Here is a 17678-nt window from a genome sequence, read left to right as displayed (position 1 = left end):
AATTTTCAGTTTTTTATCTGACTGTATTTTCTCATAGGTAATTAGTACATCTTAGTGTTTTTTTTTTTTTTTTTCTAGTATTACTTAGAACCCTCTATATTGGAAGAGCACACAATTAGGTCTGAGAGAAGACCATCTTTGCTTGTAATATGAGAGTAAAGAGTTAATAAGACCCTTTTCCATTGTTCTGCTTGGGTAATTGTCCTTTGGTTAACTTTCTAATCTCTGGAAACAGTTAAAGATATTTTGTGTTAATTATGTGACTAGGCAATATTGCTTTTGTTAAAAACTACACCTCTGGGGCTTCCCTGGTGGCGCAGTGGTTGAGAGTCCGCCTGCCGATGCAGGGAATGCGGGTTCTTGCCCCGGTCCGGGAGGATCCCACATGCTGCGGAGCGGCTGGGCCCATGAGCCATGGCTGCTGGGCCTGCGCGTCTGGAGCCTGTGCTTCGCAGTGGGAGAGGCCAAAGAGTGAGAGGCCCGCGTACTGCAAAAAAAAAAAAAAAACTACACCTCTACTGGGAGGACTATAAAATCCTGGTAGAGGCTCCTTGGTTTGCATTTCTTTTAGAGTGGATCCCTTTATAAATGGGCACACACCTTATAAATGGGTATATACTTTATAAATGGGTACATAAAATTGGAAGCTATGTTTATAGAGTTGTTCCAAGACATATCACCCTTCATGGTACTTGAGGCTTTTAAGCCAGCGTGGCTTCCATGCCCACTAGTGGATTTTAAGCTTTGCACTTGATCAATAACCTGTAGAGATAATGGCTCCCTACAGCCCTCTATCCTCCTGAGGACTACTGCAAGGACTACCATTCAGAGAACATTTGATGTTGCCCAGCTGGCAGGCTGTGGTTCCTATGATTTTTTCTTCTGAGTAGACTGGTGCTAAGTGTGCTCTTCTGATTTTGAAAGTCATTGTAGTGGTTCTGATGACTAACACATCACATATTTGCAACTGGGATCAATGTACCTTAATCAAATTATTTAGCAAATCCTGAAACAATAATGGAAGTTTAATTATATAATTGATTTCCCATTCAAGACTATCTTTTAGATTTCATATTTTTTCTTTATTATATTGCTTTCATCTTTGAAGAAATTTAACATATTGACATTTTTTAAATGTATCCCCAATTTTAATGTCTGTTAGTTCAGTATCCACTCTTGTTATTTTTAAGCATTAAAGCTTCCAAAATATTTTCCAGATTTTGTTATTCAAATGACATGTAAAGGGAAAACACAATGATTAAAATATAGTAGGTATTTTTATCTGAAAAACAGTTTTATTTTCAGTGTTTATAATCTCTCTCTCAAAATTTATTTTATGCTACTACATATTATTTTGATACTTTAAATGAAAGCATTAAACCCTGAGCTTTTTGTATTTTAATCAACTGATTTAGCAAATTCTGAAACAAAAATAGTTTTAGTTACATAATTGATTTCCTACTCAAAGAATGTCTTTTAGTTTTCATATATTCTTCGTATTCCAAAAGCAAGTATTATATATAAAATACATGAATTCGTTTTGAATTTACAGGACAGATTATTTCCATTGCTTTAAGAATACAATACTTTTTTTTTTTTGTGGTACGTGGGCTTCTCACTGTTGTGGCCTCTCCCATTGCGGAGCACATGCTCCGGATGCACAGGCTCAGCAGCCATGGCTCACAGGCCCAGCCACTCCGCGGCATGTGGGATCTTCCTGGACCGGGGCACGAACCCAAGTCCCCTGCATCGGCAGGCGGACAACCAACCACTGTGCCACCAGGGAAGCCCAAGAATACAATACTTCTTTAACTAAGATAAGCTACCTCTTTCTTTCGGAAAATAGCTATGCCTTAACCGCCCAAATCTATGACTCAGCAGGAGAAAATATTTCTACTTCCTTTTTTTCCCCTAAAAATGCCAAATATTTTGAGACTCTTGGTAATGGAAGGCCTATGACAATTCAGGTTCAAAGTTAGTGATTCAAAATTCTTTCTACTGTAATATTTACTATTATAATGTTTGTAGACTGATTTATGCTTTTCTCATTTTGCAATAGTGAACTCTTTAAAGTTTCTTCCTGATAATTTTTTCAATAAGGGGTCATTTGAAATGGAAGTTCTAATTTTTCTCACTTCTAGTGATGGGATTATAAGACTAGAGCAATCGAATAACCAATCTCCTTAAATCCAGTAACTTGTATTACCACGGAATATTTCTTATGTCTCTATTTGCCATGTAGGAGCAAAGGAAAGTCACTCAGAAATTCAACAAACCTGTGAGTAGGTTCTTATAATTATGACAAATTTGCAGATAAGGAAAAAAAGACTTTATAAATTCAGTAATTTGAGCTGGATCACATGGCTCAATAAGGAGTCAAATCAGTATTTGAACCCAAGTAGTTTTATGATAAACTACACATTTTCCAGTGAATCCAGAATATGTGAATGAATTGTTGGTTTTAAAAAACAAACTTTTAAAAGAATTTGAAAAAGAATAGATACATGTATATGTATAACTGAATCACTTTGCTGTACACCTGAAACTAACACAACATTGTTAATCAACTATCCTCCCATATAAAATAAAAATTAAAAAAATAAATAAACTTTTTAATTTAATTTTAAAATGCTTGTGTTAAAAAGCACAACATAAAAGTGCTAAACTTAATTTTTAAGTGTACATTTAGTACACTTGTTTTAAAACAGATTGTTTTAAAACAGATCTCTAGAATTTTTCCTCTTACATATCTAAAATTCTATACCCATTAAACAATTGAAAGAAAACATTGTGTAAGTTTAAGGTATACAATGTGAGGATTTGACATATATATAAAACATATACATATACTTATGTATTGTGAAGTGATTACTACCATAAGTTCAGTTAACACATCCATCACCTCACATAGTACTTTGTGCGTGTGTGTGTGTGTGTGTGTGTGTGTGTGTGTGTGTGTATAGAGAGAACATTCAAGATCTACTCTCTTATAAAATTTCAAGTATACAATACAGTATTGTTGACTATATAGTCACCATCGTGTACGTTAGATTCCCTGAACTTATTCATATTTTAACTGAAAGTCTGTACCCTTTGACCAGTATCCCTCATTTCCTCCATCCTCTGGCCCTTGGTGACAAACAATCTACTCCCATTTCTATGGGTTTGGCTTTTTACATTCCACATATAAGTGATATCATACAATATTTGTTTTTCTGACTCATTTCACTTAGTATAATGTACTCATGGTTCATCCATGTTTTTGCAAATGCCAGCATTTCCTTCTTCTTCTTTTTTTTTTTTTTGCGGTATGTGGGCCGCTCACTGCTGTGGCCTCTCCCTTTGAGGAGCACAGGCTCTGGACACTCAGGCTCAGCGTCCATGGCTCATGGGCCTAGCTGCTCCGTGGCATGTGGGATCTTCCCGGACAGGGGCACGAACCCATGTCCCCTGCATTGGCAGGCGGACTCTCAACCACTGCACCACCAGGGAAGCCCATTCCTTCTTCTTTATGGCTGATTTATGTTTGGTTCTTTTTACAGTTTCTACCTTTTGTTGATATTCTCATTTTATTCATGCATTGTTTCATTGACTTTATTTAATTGTCTGTTTTCTCTTTTAGTTCATTGAAAATTTTTATGACAGTTATTTAAAAATTATTTTACAGGTAACTCATAGATCTGTGTTTCTTTAGAGTCAACTTCTGGAGTTCTATTTTGTTTCTTTGATCGGGCCATGTTTCTCGGTTTCTTTGAACACCTTTTAATTTTTTGCTATGATGTGGGCATTTGAAAAAACAACCATCTCTCTCAGTCTTGAGTCCTGACCTTGTGCAGGGAAACCTTTGCCAGGCTGGAGGTTCTAGAACCTCTCAAGCCTTTTCTGTTTTTTTCCTTCCCCCAGGGTCTACCTGCAAAATTTACAGTTCTAAGGTGCAGAGGCCCTCATCTGTTTTCATCACTTTCCAAACTTCCGCCAGTCCTGTCAGTGCTCCAAGTCAGAAACCAGTCTCTAGGGCAGCCCCCAGACAAGCCAGAACATTGGATGCCTGGTCCATTCTTTTGTTTACATCCTGAAGGAGGAGCCCCAAGATGAAGTGTTTCCTTCTGGTTGCTCCATTATACTGCATAGGGAGAGGGGCATAAACAGCTGTGCCAAATGCAGATGACATTCCTAAACTTCCTCTGGGTTTCTTTCTTGTTTTTAAAATGTTCTGAGTGTCGTAGCTGCTCAACTGGTCTTTAGAGTCCTCACAGAGGTTTCTGTGAGAGGTGATCCATGTACTGTTGTTAACTTTGTGTCTCTCTGGGGGAAGAAGAGCCTGGAGCTTCCTAATCTGCTATCTTTCTGGCATTCTCCCTCAAGATGCATTGATTTGAACAGAATATTAATCAAGTACTATGACAACTAGTACAAGGAATATGTTTATAATAACTTCTCCAAAATAATATGTAATCTATTGGAGTCTATAAGAATAGTATATAATCTCAATCATTTAAATAAAAAACTACAAGAGAGAAAAGAGAACTAGAAACAGTACTACAGCTTTTAAATGAGGATGATTATTCATGAGTAGAAAAATCACAGATCTTTTCATGGAGAAAAAAAAAAACAGTTCAACAAGTATCACAACAGAACAAAGACAAGGGAAGTTCATTTCAAATGAAATTTCAGAGGTGAAAGAAGCATGGATACAGACATACTAAAGCCATGCTTACTAAGAAATAATGATTAATCAACTTGACATGGACTATAAATAAATATAATATAATAAATATAATAAGTTAGCCTTCAATATCAGGCTAAAAAATTTGGATAATATCCTTTAGTAAATGTTTTCTTCACTAAATCATATTTTGAAATATTGAAATAAGACTATGGGGTTTGAGATATTTTATTAATAATATTTGAAGGATATGAAGACAAATAGATTTGTAGCTGGAATAATTTTAATATATAATAATAAAAAATTGAAGAGTTACTAGTAGAAGGAATTTTCTTTCTCTCTCTTAGAAACTAAAGTACAAAATGGACATTCTGCTATGAACTGCATGAGAAATCATGCTATTTCCATTTTGCTTTTTTGATTATATTAAAGCTTTAAAGAAATTGATACACAGTCCCATATTTGCAGAGAAAAAATATGAATTAGTGACAAGTATGCTCCTTTGGACAAACTTAATCATGATTTCTCATTATTTGTTAATTCTGCTGAAACAATTCTAATTGATTGACCGTTCCATTTAAATGATTACTTACTAAAACCATTGTGTTGATCAGAAAACTTTGCACAGTATCAGGCAGATAGGAAATGTGGTTAAGTTTTAATTATCTAAATGTTGAACTTGCACAAAAACATTTTTTTTCCACATGAGAGACTGGACTAGAAATTCTCAAGTTATGATAAGTTTTTGCAACATTTCTCTTTTTCTTATTCCCTGCATCTGTTACCTTCTCTATTCCCCAAACTTCTGCAAACAAAACATTTTTATTAAATTTCAGAGAATTTTTCTTAAAATTAAGCAATTGTTTTGAAGTTCCATCTACTATTTCAAAAAAAAGGACTGTTTAATAAGTTTTTAGAGACTCATAAGACCTTAAGGCATATTTGTAACAAACTAAAATAGAAAAAATACCATGTATAACCATCTATATATTTGTTTTATAAAAGTTATATTAACATGAAGTTCTATATTTTTTATATCCCCCCACACTATTGTTGACTATTTGAAATCAATGTTCAAATGTCAGACAATCATGTTAAATTATTTTTGTTTTGAGGATTTTGGTTAAATCTGATTTTTAACATGATTGAGTTAATATAAACATTTTTTAAAATTGTGTACCCAGAATTTTAAATGGTAGGTTTCATTTATGAACTTTTTATATTCTTCTATTGGGCTATATAGTTTTCTCTTATATGTTATAAACACAATCTAGACATTAATACATTGCCATACTCAAGGTGTAGCATTTAACATGTTAATAACTTTTGCAAAGAGTAACATCTCAATGAGTTAAATATATGTGACACTGAATATTTAGCAGGACAAAAAATAAAATGCAGAATCTGCTAACTTTATAATTATTTTTTTCAAGGCAATCATAATCAGTTGTCAGAATACTGAAAGTAGAGATGAAACTCAGTACTAAATAACAGTCACACATTTAATCCCTTCATTTGCGTGGTGATACTGTGAAACACATTAATAAATTTCCATCATAGAAAGAATGCAAAGTATTTGAATGTGAAGTTAAAACTGTGAATTTAATTGGAGTTTGGTGAAAATCTTAATCAAAGTTATGAAACTTTAAGGATTTCTATTTGCTTGGAGGAGGTTGTCTTAGTCAAACATAATTTTGTGATATGTAGAATTCTGAATAAAAATTGTTATTATTATACCCTTATAGCTCTCTTTAAAATAATTTATTAATCAAACTGTTTTTAATATAGTATTTAGTAATCTAACTCATGTTAAAGAAAGAGATAAAATTGCAAAATATAGTTTCTGTTCAAAATGAAAATATCACTAAGCCCATTCTACCTAGAAGTACAATAATTTGATGTTTTAGTTAGCTTATCTTTTTGTTAATTATTCCCAGAAATTTTCCATTGGGTTTTGTTTATTATTGAAAATTGCTTATCTACTCCCATTATGATGCTTATGAACTCATAAAAAACTAGGGGCTGCCAAATGGAGACACATCTCCTAAGTGAATGAATGCATCTGAAAGATACATCATGGAGGTGTCACAGAGAGGTCCACAAGAAGTCCAGTTCTACTCATCATTTAACTTTCCTTTTAATCATGCTGACTAACAAAGAGGGGAACCACCCTTTTATTCTCCATGCTTTTTCCCACAGCTTCCACGGCCCTTTTGTTCTGGCATCTTCACCTCTCCAGACATGCTGATAAATACTGCTCTCTCATGTGCCTGATACAGTCGAACTTATACCTCAGATTTCCTATTTAACAGCAAAATAAAACTGCTGTCATTCTGAATACTACTGGATTACCTTATACAACTGAAGCTAAATTTTGTTACTTGTATCTGATCCAGAACCTGGGACAATGATTGCCTTCACTTGGATAGCAAATCACTCTATTCTATCAACTGTAGTGTGGAAATGGAGCAGGAAGCAGAACTCTACTTTCCAATAGACCTAGATTTCAGTCTCCAAACCCATAAAACATTTTTTTTAGAAAATGATAATGTTTACTGCAACTTTATGTGTCATCCTAAATTCTTTCTAGAATCAAGGATGTTATAACAACTAATTTTAATATAACAAATAATATATATGTGTGGGTAAGCTAAGTAAGGATGCTGTGCTAGTGGTGGTATTATTCCCCTCTTTAGTTCTATATTGATAGTTGAGGATGACACTAGGGTCCCATGGAAAAGAACACCTAAATTATACCCTGCTGGAAGAACAGCTAAATATCCCTAAGAAGAAGTGATCAAAATCCAAGTTTATGTATAGTAATTATTCATTAATTATTTACTTAAGAAATAAAATGTCTTATTGAACCTCAGTACTTTAAACTCCAAAACTTCATTATCACTAAAAGTATTACTTATTTTCAATATATAAAATCATTAAAATTAATTAGCTATTTCAGATGACAACAAATATAAAACTATTTTTAATTATTTACTTTCTCATTATTATGGATTTTCCTATTTATACATGTCTCATGGACACTTATTTTGAAAACCCTTTATTATAGAAAATTTCAAACATATGCATAAATAGAGAGTATTTGTTTTAATTTTATGGAAGTATAGTTGACTTACAATGCTGTGAATAGAGAGTACTATAAATGAACTTCAGTATACGCATCACTCATCAGTTTTCAATTCAAGGCCAATTTTGTTACATCTCTACTCTCACTGGATTTGCTTCAAGCAAATTCTTAGACGTATCATTTTACCCATAATTATTTTAAGATACTTCTTTACAATCAATGTATTCATTAAAAAACATAATAGCAGTACCATTATTAAATGTTCAATATACTAAGAATTGTTTAATATTATCACATATTCAGTGGCCAACTTTTCTCATTATCCTACAAATGCTTTTTTAAAAATATTAATTTGCTAGAATCAAGATAGATATATACATTGGACAAATCAATACAGTACATTGAATGTAGTTGATATATCAAGAAATGTTTAATATTATCACATATTCAGTGATCAACTTTCCTCACTATCCTATAAAAGTTTTTTAAAAATATATTAATTTGCTAGAATCAGGACAGATTGTATACACTGGACAAATCAATATGGTACATTGAATGTTGCTGATATATAAAGAAAATCTCTTAATCTACAAATAACTCCTCACCCCTTTTTTGGTTTTCCTTGCAATCTACTTATTAAAGAAACTGGATCATTTTTCTTGTAAAGTTAGTATATTCTGGATTTCACAAATTGTTTTCCCAGAATGTCATTTGACATCTTCTCCTAGCTACCATACTTCTGTGAAATGGTCAAGTAGTTAGATCTAAAAGCTTGGTTCTATTCAGTTAGATTTATTTGGTGTGTGTGTGGGGGGGTAATAATACTTCATAGTGATGTTGTGTCCTTCCATCATAAGGCACATAAGGTCCAGTTGTCTCTCTGTGTGATGTTGATCACCAATATTAGCATTGCCTATATCCATTATTTCTCTAGGAGGTTGAAAAGTTCATATTCTAATTTTATCAAATTTTCCCTTAATATATAGGCTGAAATATGCTAAAGAGTGAGTCTTCTATCATCAAGTTTTCAGTTATGCTGAGGTATAGATAGTGGATGAAAGTCAGTGAAGTGCATAACTGCCCCATTTTCCCTTACTTATCAACTTAGAATAATGATGTGCTGCCTTCATCTCTTTTAAAAGTGAAAGTTATTTTAACTTGTAATTGTCATTATGAAATCATGCACTTTTTATATACTTTATATGTTTCAATTAATTTTAGTCATGATTCTTACTGATGCTTAGTGGAATGTATTATTTGTTTGTAATAATTCATTCATTTCCCTCCATTGGTATCTTTATTTTTTTTCTGCCTTCTCTGTCTCACTGACTTTAAATGCTGCCTCCTGACTTACTCTGGCCAATGGAATGTGAAAAGGTTTGACATTTGCCATGTCCTGTCATAAGCTTTTATAGGCAATGGAAGTTTCTGCCACCTGTTGTTTTCTGTTCTCAGCCTTGAAGGAATAGAATGAACACAGATGCACTTCTAATTTTCTATGCTTATATTCAGTGACACTCTCAATAGATTTCTTGAACTTTGTTATTACAAACAAGACTTCAACAGACACCTTTGGTCTACATATGCATGCTATATATCTATATCTATATCTATATATACTCAATCAAAATTTTGAGCATTTAGGGCTTCCCTGGTGGCGCAGTGGTTGCGAGTCCGCCTGCCGATGCAGGGGACACGGGTTCGTGCCCCGGTCTGGGAAGATTCCACATGCCGCGGAGCGGCTAGGCCCGTGAGCCATGGCCGCTGAGCCTGCACGTCCGGAGCCTGTGCTCCACAATGGGAGAGGCCACAACAGTGAGAGGCAAAATTTTGAACATTTAACAGTTGAAGGATTATTCAACATTTCTTTCCAAAAATTTGCACTTATATATACATTCAACTATAACATATGACACCATCTTTTCTCCTGTTCTTCAACAATGCTATATCCCACTTTTTATCTTAATCAATTTAATAGGTGAAAATAGTTTCTTCTTATCATTTTAACTTGTACATTTCTAACTATGGGTCAGTTTACATCCTTTTTAAAGACTGTAGGACATTTGTATTTATTTTGTAAACAATCATCTAATGTATTGGAAGATTCCTATTTTGCTATTTCACAATAGGATTTATTTTGGTGTGCTTTGCAGAAAAATTTTCAATGTTCATAAGGAAAAATAAGTAGATGATTAAATTTTAATAAAGGGAAAAGTATCAAGGGACTTGAACGATTATATATTAACATGTTTCATGAAACTACAATAATGAAGAATTTCAGCATCGAGAGGGACAGAAAGAATAAAATAATATAAGGATCAGATATAGAAAAAAAGTATAGTTAAACATTTAACGTGCTGAAGATGCCTTCTAAATTAGTGGGGGAAACACTGAAGTTTTTAATTAATATTGAAAGAAAGAGATGCACATAAAAATATAGTGAAAATAAAATTAAATATAGAAAAACTTTACATTCAGTTTAACTTTGGCAAATACCTAAATTTAAAATTAAATTAAGAAATCCTAAAAGGAAGAACAGGTTTGATCAATCCACTGATTTTTTTCTCACCAGCGTATAATTATAATCTAGTACTTTCTATTATAATAAAAAAATAACAGAGCTTCACTGACTTTTCATCCTTTCATCCTTCATAACCTTTCTTTCATCTCTCACAAACTCCCTCATCCTTCTTCTCCCCTCCACAGAAAAGTTTTCCAGTAACAGTCACTTTTGGTCTCTACTTCCTTCTCTTCCCTTAACTATTTAGCTTTTTCCATTGAGGTTTTTGTAACACCACTACCCTGAAAATGTTCTTTACAAGATTTCCAACAATATCCATCTGACAAGTGGAAAGGACACTTCTCTGTTCCCAGTTTACTTAGTCTCTCAAGATCATTTCATAACTTTTTTGAAAAACTTTGTTTTAGCTTCATTGACACCATACTCACCAGAATTATTTCTTAGGTCTATGGTCAGTCCTTTTCAGTTTCATTTGTTTGCTCTCTCTCTTCTACCTGAGCTCCATCTATTCTGTTTCCATAGTTTTACATATCATCTACATGTTGAAGACTCCCTAACTCATATCTCCACACTTGGCCTCTCTCTTGAGTTCAAGAATTTTATGCCCAACTCCTCATCTGATATATTAATTTGCATGTCTAGAAGGGATTTCAAAACTTATGGCTAAATTGGAAGCCTTGATTTTATGCTTCAAAATCTGCTGTAATCCAACTCATTTCAGTTACAAAAATGCCACTATTCCAAACAGCTCAAGACATAAGCTAATTTCTAGCTTTGATTCTTTACTTTCCCTCATTCTCTGTATGCAATACATTTGCAAAACTATGATTGCTATATGGAAAATACATCATGATTTTTCTTGTTTTTTTCCATCCCCACTGTCAACATCATTCCACACCTAAACAATTGCTGCTAAAATACTCCCAACTTCATGGTTTCATGGAGAATTGTCCTTTCATTAATGGGAACAACTCTGTAAAAAGATACCTGGAAGACTTCACCAATAACTGATATGATGGTACAACATCATGCTTCAGGGGAATACAAATATCATGGTGCAATTCACAGGCCAGAGCTACCTCTGGAATCAGTAAGACTCTAGACTATCCTTGAAAACACCTCTTTGCCTATCTTCTTTCCCTGTCCTATCTTGTTTCACATACTTTTTTACAGTTTTCTCCAAAATGCACTCCCTTAATAAATCACCTGTCTAATAATCATCCATAATCTCTGGCTCTGTTTCTAAGCAAACTGGCTTGGACATCAACCTTAACAATATGGTTAGATAAAGTTCCAAGTGCCACAACAGCATGAAATTGGAAATGGTTGTTGACTTTGTTTTGTTTTTAATAAAGACTCTGTAGATATTTGACTCAGTTCTTCATTTAGCAACATGAGAGATATTACCTAAAAGAAATAATATTTTAAAAGTTATAGACACAACAAAAATATTACATCTGGGGAAAAATACTAAGTTTACTGGATCAAGAAATAGCATGGTAAGAAATATGGAAGAGATGGCACTAGAGTGGGAATGAAGGGAAATCTAGTGAAGCTACATGGAGCAGAGACTTAGCAATTGCTTAAGTTGTTATTGACATGATTAAAATTTTAAATTAGAATGCTATCTTGGTTGTTCCTTTCTGCTCTGGTTAGTGAGTTTCCAGAAATATTGACATCCTAATTCAGAAACAACCTTGCCCTGAAATTTCCATTGGCAATATCATTAAAACTCTAGCTTTCAATATTTCTCTTTCTTGTTTAATTTGGATTTATTCACCCCATGCTTTACATTACTCCCACATATATCATACTCTGTCTTTGAGGAAGGGACCTTGCTGCCTAAGTTTTTATTTTGTATGTTTAAATAGTATTCCCAGTGTCTCAGATCTCACACATTGCATACTAAACAATCAATAGAAATATATGGGTTTTGTAAATATTTTGAATGCTTAAAATTTTAATACATTATTAATAGAATGCAATAAAGTACTTCTTATACTATCCCAAAAATCTATTTTAAAATATTAGAGCAAGAATTAAAGAAATAAGTTACCTAAAGAGAGTCTTTCTAACAGAATTATAATTATCACCAAAAAAACTGATTTTTTTTTCTCTTTCCAACCCTTAAAATATATGCTTATGTATTTTTTTACGTTGATTTTGCATTAGAGACTCCAAGTTTCAGACTGCATTCAGCTCTCCAGGGTGAGAATTAGAAGTCCCCAAGTGGCTTATCTTGACAGCTGAGAATTTTATACAGGCTTGAATCATGTTTAACCCTGAAGAAGCCATGAGTTATTTTCATCTACCAACCCTGTGATCTTTCTGAGCAGTAGGGTTCTTTCAACTTATTTTTATAAAACAGCAAAGACTATGATGTCTACATTTACCCTACATCTCCTGATGACTCTTCTTTTAATATATCTGATTACTTCTACTATTTTTATTAATAATTATCTGAAATGCATAACCTGTATGTGATTACAACACACAACCTTGGATGTTGTCTAACAACCATCCCAAGACAAGTGTAAGTGTCTCTGCTCCAATAATATAGGGTGCGTGTGTGTATATGTGTGTGTGCATCTATGGTATGGTTGTGATTATGGTTATTTTTGTTGCTGTTGAAGTGCCATAACAGTAGAAATAATTTGGTCTAAACTATTTCAAAAGATTGACTTTTAAGAATTAAATAGAAAGTTTATAGAGTAGCTTTTCATGCCATTTTTACTGCAGAAAAATATAAGAAAATGATGGACACATTAAAACTGAAATTAGGTAATATTGAAGGAAAATTTTTTTTATTTATGGTAACTTTTGCCTTTTCCTTCCCAAGCATATAAATTTTCTCTCAGCTCACTGTCTGTGCACATACCTCAAGTCTTGCCTGTCCAAATGTGGGCAACTAAAAAAAGTTACCATCATCTTAATGAGAATTAATGTATTTGCTCCAGATTTATTATAAAAACAGATATATAAAAAGTTCTGACAGTAAAATATATCCCAGAGCATACTGGAAGAATCAGGGTGTTTTCTTTAGATTAACAGGTTGACATTGAAAGAAATAAGAAAACAGAAATTTAGAAGCCTTCATCTTTTTAATGGAATAAAAAAGGTTTACATACCTCAATAATTGCCCTCAATATTTGCTTTCATTTTTAACAGAAGTATTTGTTGATTACAATAAACCTAAATCATCAGGAAAAGATACATTATATTCAATATAAATTTTAAGACATCTTATATTTTATAAAATGTTCTTTTGCAAATTATTTATGGCATTTCTTGGAGTAAGTACTATTTATTTACAAGCTTAAAAAACAAGAATACTTCATTTTTTAGAAAATCATGATATAATTAATATTAACATATAATTTTTATGGCCCTATAATTTATTTTTCAGTGAACTGAAATTAGAAAAAATTAAAAGCACACAAGAGAAGGACAATAGAAATGGTAATATATAAAATTACATCCAAAATTTTACTTTCTGAAATAGCATTTTCCTTGACATTGTAAACTTGTTTGAATCATAGCATATGGTTTCAAAGTTTTCACAGATACTATAGATGGTAACTAATTTAATTTAGCTTTCTAGGGCTACACACAAAGCACCACAAACTAAATGGCTTAAACAACAAAAATGTATTGTTTCATAGTTCTGAGGGCTAGGAGTCCAAGACCAAGTTGTAGATAGAATTGGTTCCTTCTGAAGGCTGTGAGAGAAGGATCCATCCCAGGCCTGTCTCCTTGGTTTCTCGATGGCTGTCTTCTCCATCCTCTTTACGTCAGTCTTTCATCTAAGAGTGTCTGTCTCCAAATTACCCCTTCTTAAGACACTAGTCATTTTGTTTTGGGGCTCACACTAACTACCTAATTTTAACTTGTTTACCTCTATAAAGACCTTATCTCTAAGTAAGGTCACATTCTGATGTACTGGGGGTTAGGACATCAACATATGATTTGGAGGGAGGACATGATTAAATCCATACCATTTAATATTTTACATAACTAAGGGAATGTGTTGTGTAAGGCATCCTTTATTTTAAAGAAATTTTGTTTTTAGCAGCCTAAATATACGATACTCTATGATGTTATATGGCAAAGTGGCTAAAATGTGTTTAAGAGAAAGATAAAGATAATAGGGAAAACTGAGAAATCTAGGAAATAAAATACTGCTGAGAAAACTTATGCTTTATAGTTTAAAAATCCCATTTTCACTGGCTAAAGAAATTTTAATTTCAGTGTATGAATTTATTCAAAGAAGGAACACAATAATTAAAACAATTCATTTTTGGAATATCCACTTTGAATTGGTTTAGTAGTTAATTTTTTAACGGTCCAGCATAGTTTTAAATAAATGCACTTTCAACTTATATAAACGTCAAATTAAAGGTTTGTTATTAACATTTAATTTTGAGAAGTGACTTCTGATAAATCATTGCATGTATTGAATTTTATCACAATAATTCTGATATCAGTTATCTGAATTCATTTTTAAATAAGTTTATATTTAAATGTCTTTAAAATAAAGTCAAAGTAACACTAACAGTTTTGGTGTTTTACTGTAAGTATCACATGCACAAAGTCAGTTTTTTATAGTAATACATTATGCATTCACTAATCTTATCATTCATGTTTAATTGCAAATTGCAAACATGCTTTTTTTACAGTGAAATTCATTTTATACCTTACAAATCAAATGTTTAGTCTGACAAAGAAAAATAATGCTTGACAATGAATGTCACATAGATATGCTGTTAAATGAGACATTATGTAATTCAACCTTGATGAAGGGCTTTATGCAAAATTCATAACCTCCATTTGAGTCAAGCACTTGTATATTCATTTATCAGATAAGTACCACCTTAAGCAATCTATTTTTATAGCTATGAACTCTGACTTATTTCTCATCTTTTTAAATGATGGTGATAGAAAATGTCTCCCAAATATGTAAAAAATTTTATCCTCAGTGACATTTTATCACCAGTTCACTATTGAACAGTTGCTAAGTAGACTCTGAGATAGACGGATATAGGAAACTAAAAATAGTAAAATCTAGGGTCAGATTTGCATGAAGTTTAATCAAATTCAATCACAGAAGCACCACCTATTTGTGATATTTTTTTCAGTGTAAATCCTAAATAATTCTGCTTGTGTTAAATTATAATATATTTTGAATTAATATGCATATATTTTCCTTATACTTAATTAATAGATTATTGATTAAGGCAATAATTATCAAGGGTATTCCTTTTTATGAAAATGTCCACCTGAATATTTCTCTCTGCATATGACCTTCAGTTTTATATTTTGGAAGTAGTACTCAGTGTGTATTTCTACTCACTGAATATTGTTGAAATGCACATTTCTGTGTGGACTCCAGCACAGAATTATTTTCCTTAATAATGTCATTTACTCATTGCCCTACTTTTTAAGGAACTAGGTAATTTCATTTTAGAATCAGAATTAGAGTTTTCTTATTTTTTAAAATTATATTTCTTTTCAGGTCTAAAGTCACTGGTAGCTCTCAGGATGTTAAGTCTGTTGTATTAAGAAATGTCCTGACTATAAAGAATGGAAGTTAAAGTGAATATAATTGCTTTTGTTAACATAGGAAAGAGTACCAATGACCCTTATTTGTCAGAACATTCTTAAATTAAAATACAAGACTTGGGAATCCTTTCTGGATGCCCAAATATGATAAATTTTAGTATAAAACATTATTAAATATTAAGGATGATAATATCAACTGCATAATAAGACACCTAGAGGTCGCTGGACATTTTGCAGCACAGAAAGGGGGACTGGTCTGCTCTCAAACAAGGAATAAAGTGGGAAAATAAATTCAGTAATGTTTTGTGAGAAAATTCCAAAATGATCTCTAATGATTACAGGCCATAGGATGGAGCCCCTAACACTTTTTCACACAATTTATGCTGAGAAAATTAGGTTTAGTTTAGTAATAACAAGCTGATTTCATAAAACCTCATATTTCACTCATTTATAGAGATTTGCAAGTTAAATTATCTTTTTTGGATGGTTGGAAGACCCCTAAAATATAAACATTTTGTTCCATAATTAGAAAGTAAAAGACCTAATATGTAAAAAAGCTCTTAGTACTTAGAATTTTAGCTAAAGCGTAGTCAAAAAAACAAGTTCAGACAGCTGCTTTTTAGATCATTTTCTCTTTTGGTAAGAAGTAGAAAAAATAGTAAAAGGCCTAGAGAGTTATAAAGTTTGCCTGAAATGGTGAATTGCATAAGAAGAGATTCAAAAGTTGTTGAGAGTAATGACTTAATATGAAAGGCCTTGCTTAGTGTAAGAACAAGAAAAACCCAAAAGGTAATATTTTTTCTGTTGATACAAATGCAGGTTGCTACACTTGACATGATTTCTGAATGTTTTTTTTCACAGGTATTTTGTTCATATATATTTGTTTATACACTGCATCTTTGTTCCCTGAGGAACAAAACTGCATAATATTGGATATTTTTCAACAAAAGGGGAAAACAAAATGTCCCACTATTATGGACTGAATTTGTGTCTCCGTAAAATTCACATGTTGAAACCCTAACTCCCAATGTGACCATATTAGGAGATGGGATTTTTAAGAAGGCAATATGATTAAATGAAGTCATAAAGGTGAGGGAGAGCTAATCCAATAAAATAGTGTCCTTATAAGAAGAGGAGGTGACACCAGAGAGCTCTCTCTTTCTTTGAGAGCTTACAGAACAAAGGCCATATGAGGACAGAGTGAGAAGGAGGCCAGCTATAAACCGGGAAGCAAGGCCTCGCTAGAAACCAACCCTGAGGGCACTTTGATCTTGGACTCTAGCCTCCAAAACTGTGAGAAAATAAATTTCTGTTTTTTAAGCCACCCAGTCTGTGGTATTTTGTTATGGGTGCCCAGCAGCCTAATATACCCACCACACCCATTCTCTCCCCAGTATATTACTATTTCAGAATGTGTATTTATGGAAGATGCAAACACATTAAGTTAATCATGCATTTCACTTTGTCAGCTGTTTGTTGGTCCTGAGTCTCTTCTTTTGTATCTTAAAAAAAATATGTTCCCGTCATCTAATATGTGCAGCCCAGTTTCCCTTCTCCTGCAGTGTATCTTCAGATGTACTTGTATATATTTCATATTATCTGTATTAGTTAACTCTTGTCGCAAAGCTCATTATGCTCAAATTTTGTGGTTTCAAACAGCAAATATTTATTATCTTAGAGTTTCTGAGGGCCAGGGATCCAAGCACACCTTAGTTGGGTTCTCTGCTTCACGGTCTCTTGAATGTCTACAATCAAGGTTTCAGCCAATAGTCTCCATGCTCATCTGAAGTCTTGACTAGGGAAGGATCTACTCCTAAGTCTACTTCTGTGGTGGTTGGCAGGTCTCA

This window comes from Stenella coeruleoalba, assembly GCF_951394435.1.
Source record: "Stenella coeruleoalba genome assembly, chromosome: 4".
NCBI classification, from domain to species: Eukaryota; Metazoa; Chordata; class Mammalia; order Artiodactyla; family Delphinidae; genus Stenella; species Stenella coeruleoalba.
Note: the sequence above shows the minus strand (reverse complement) of the source record.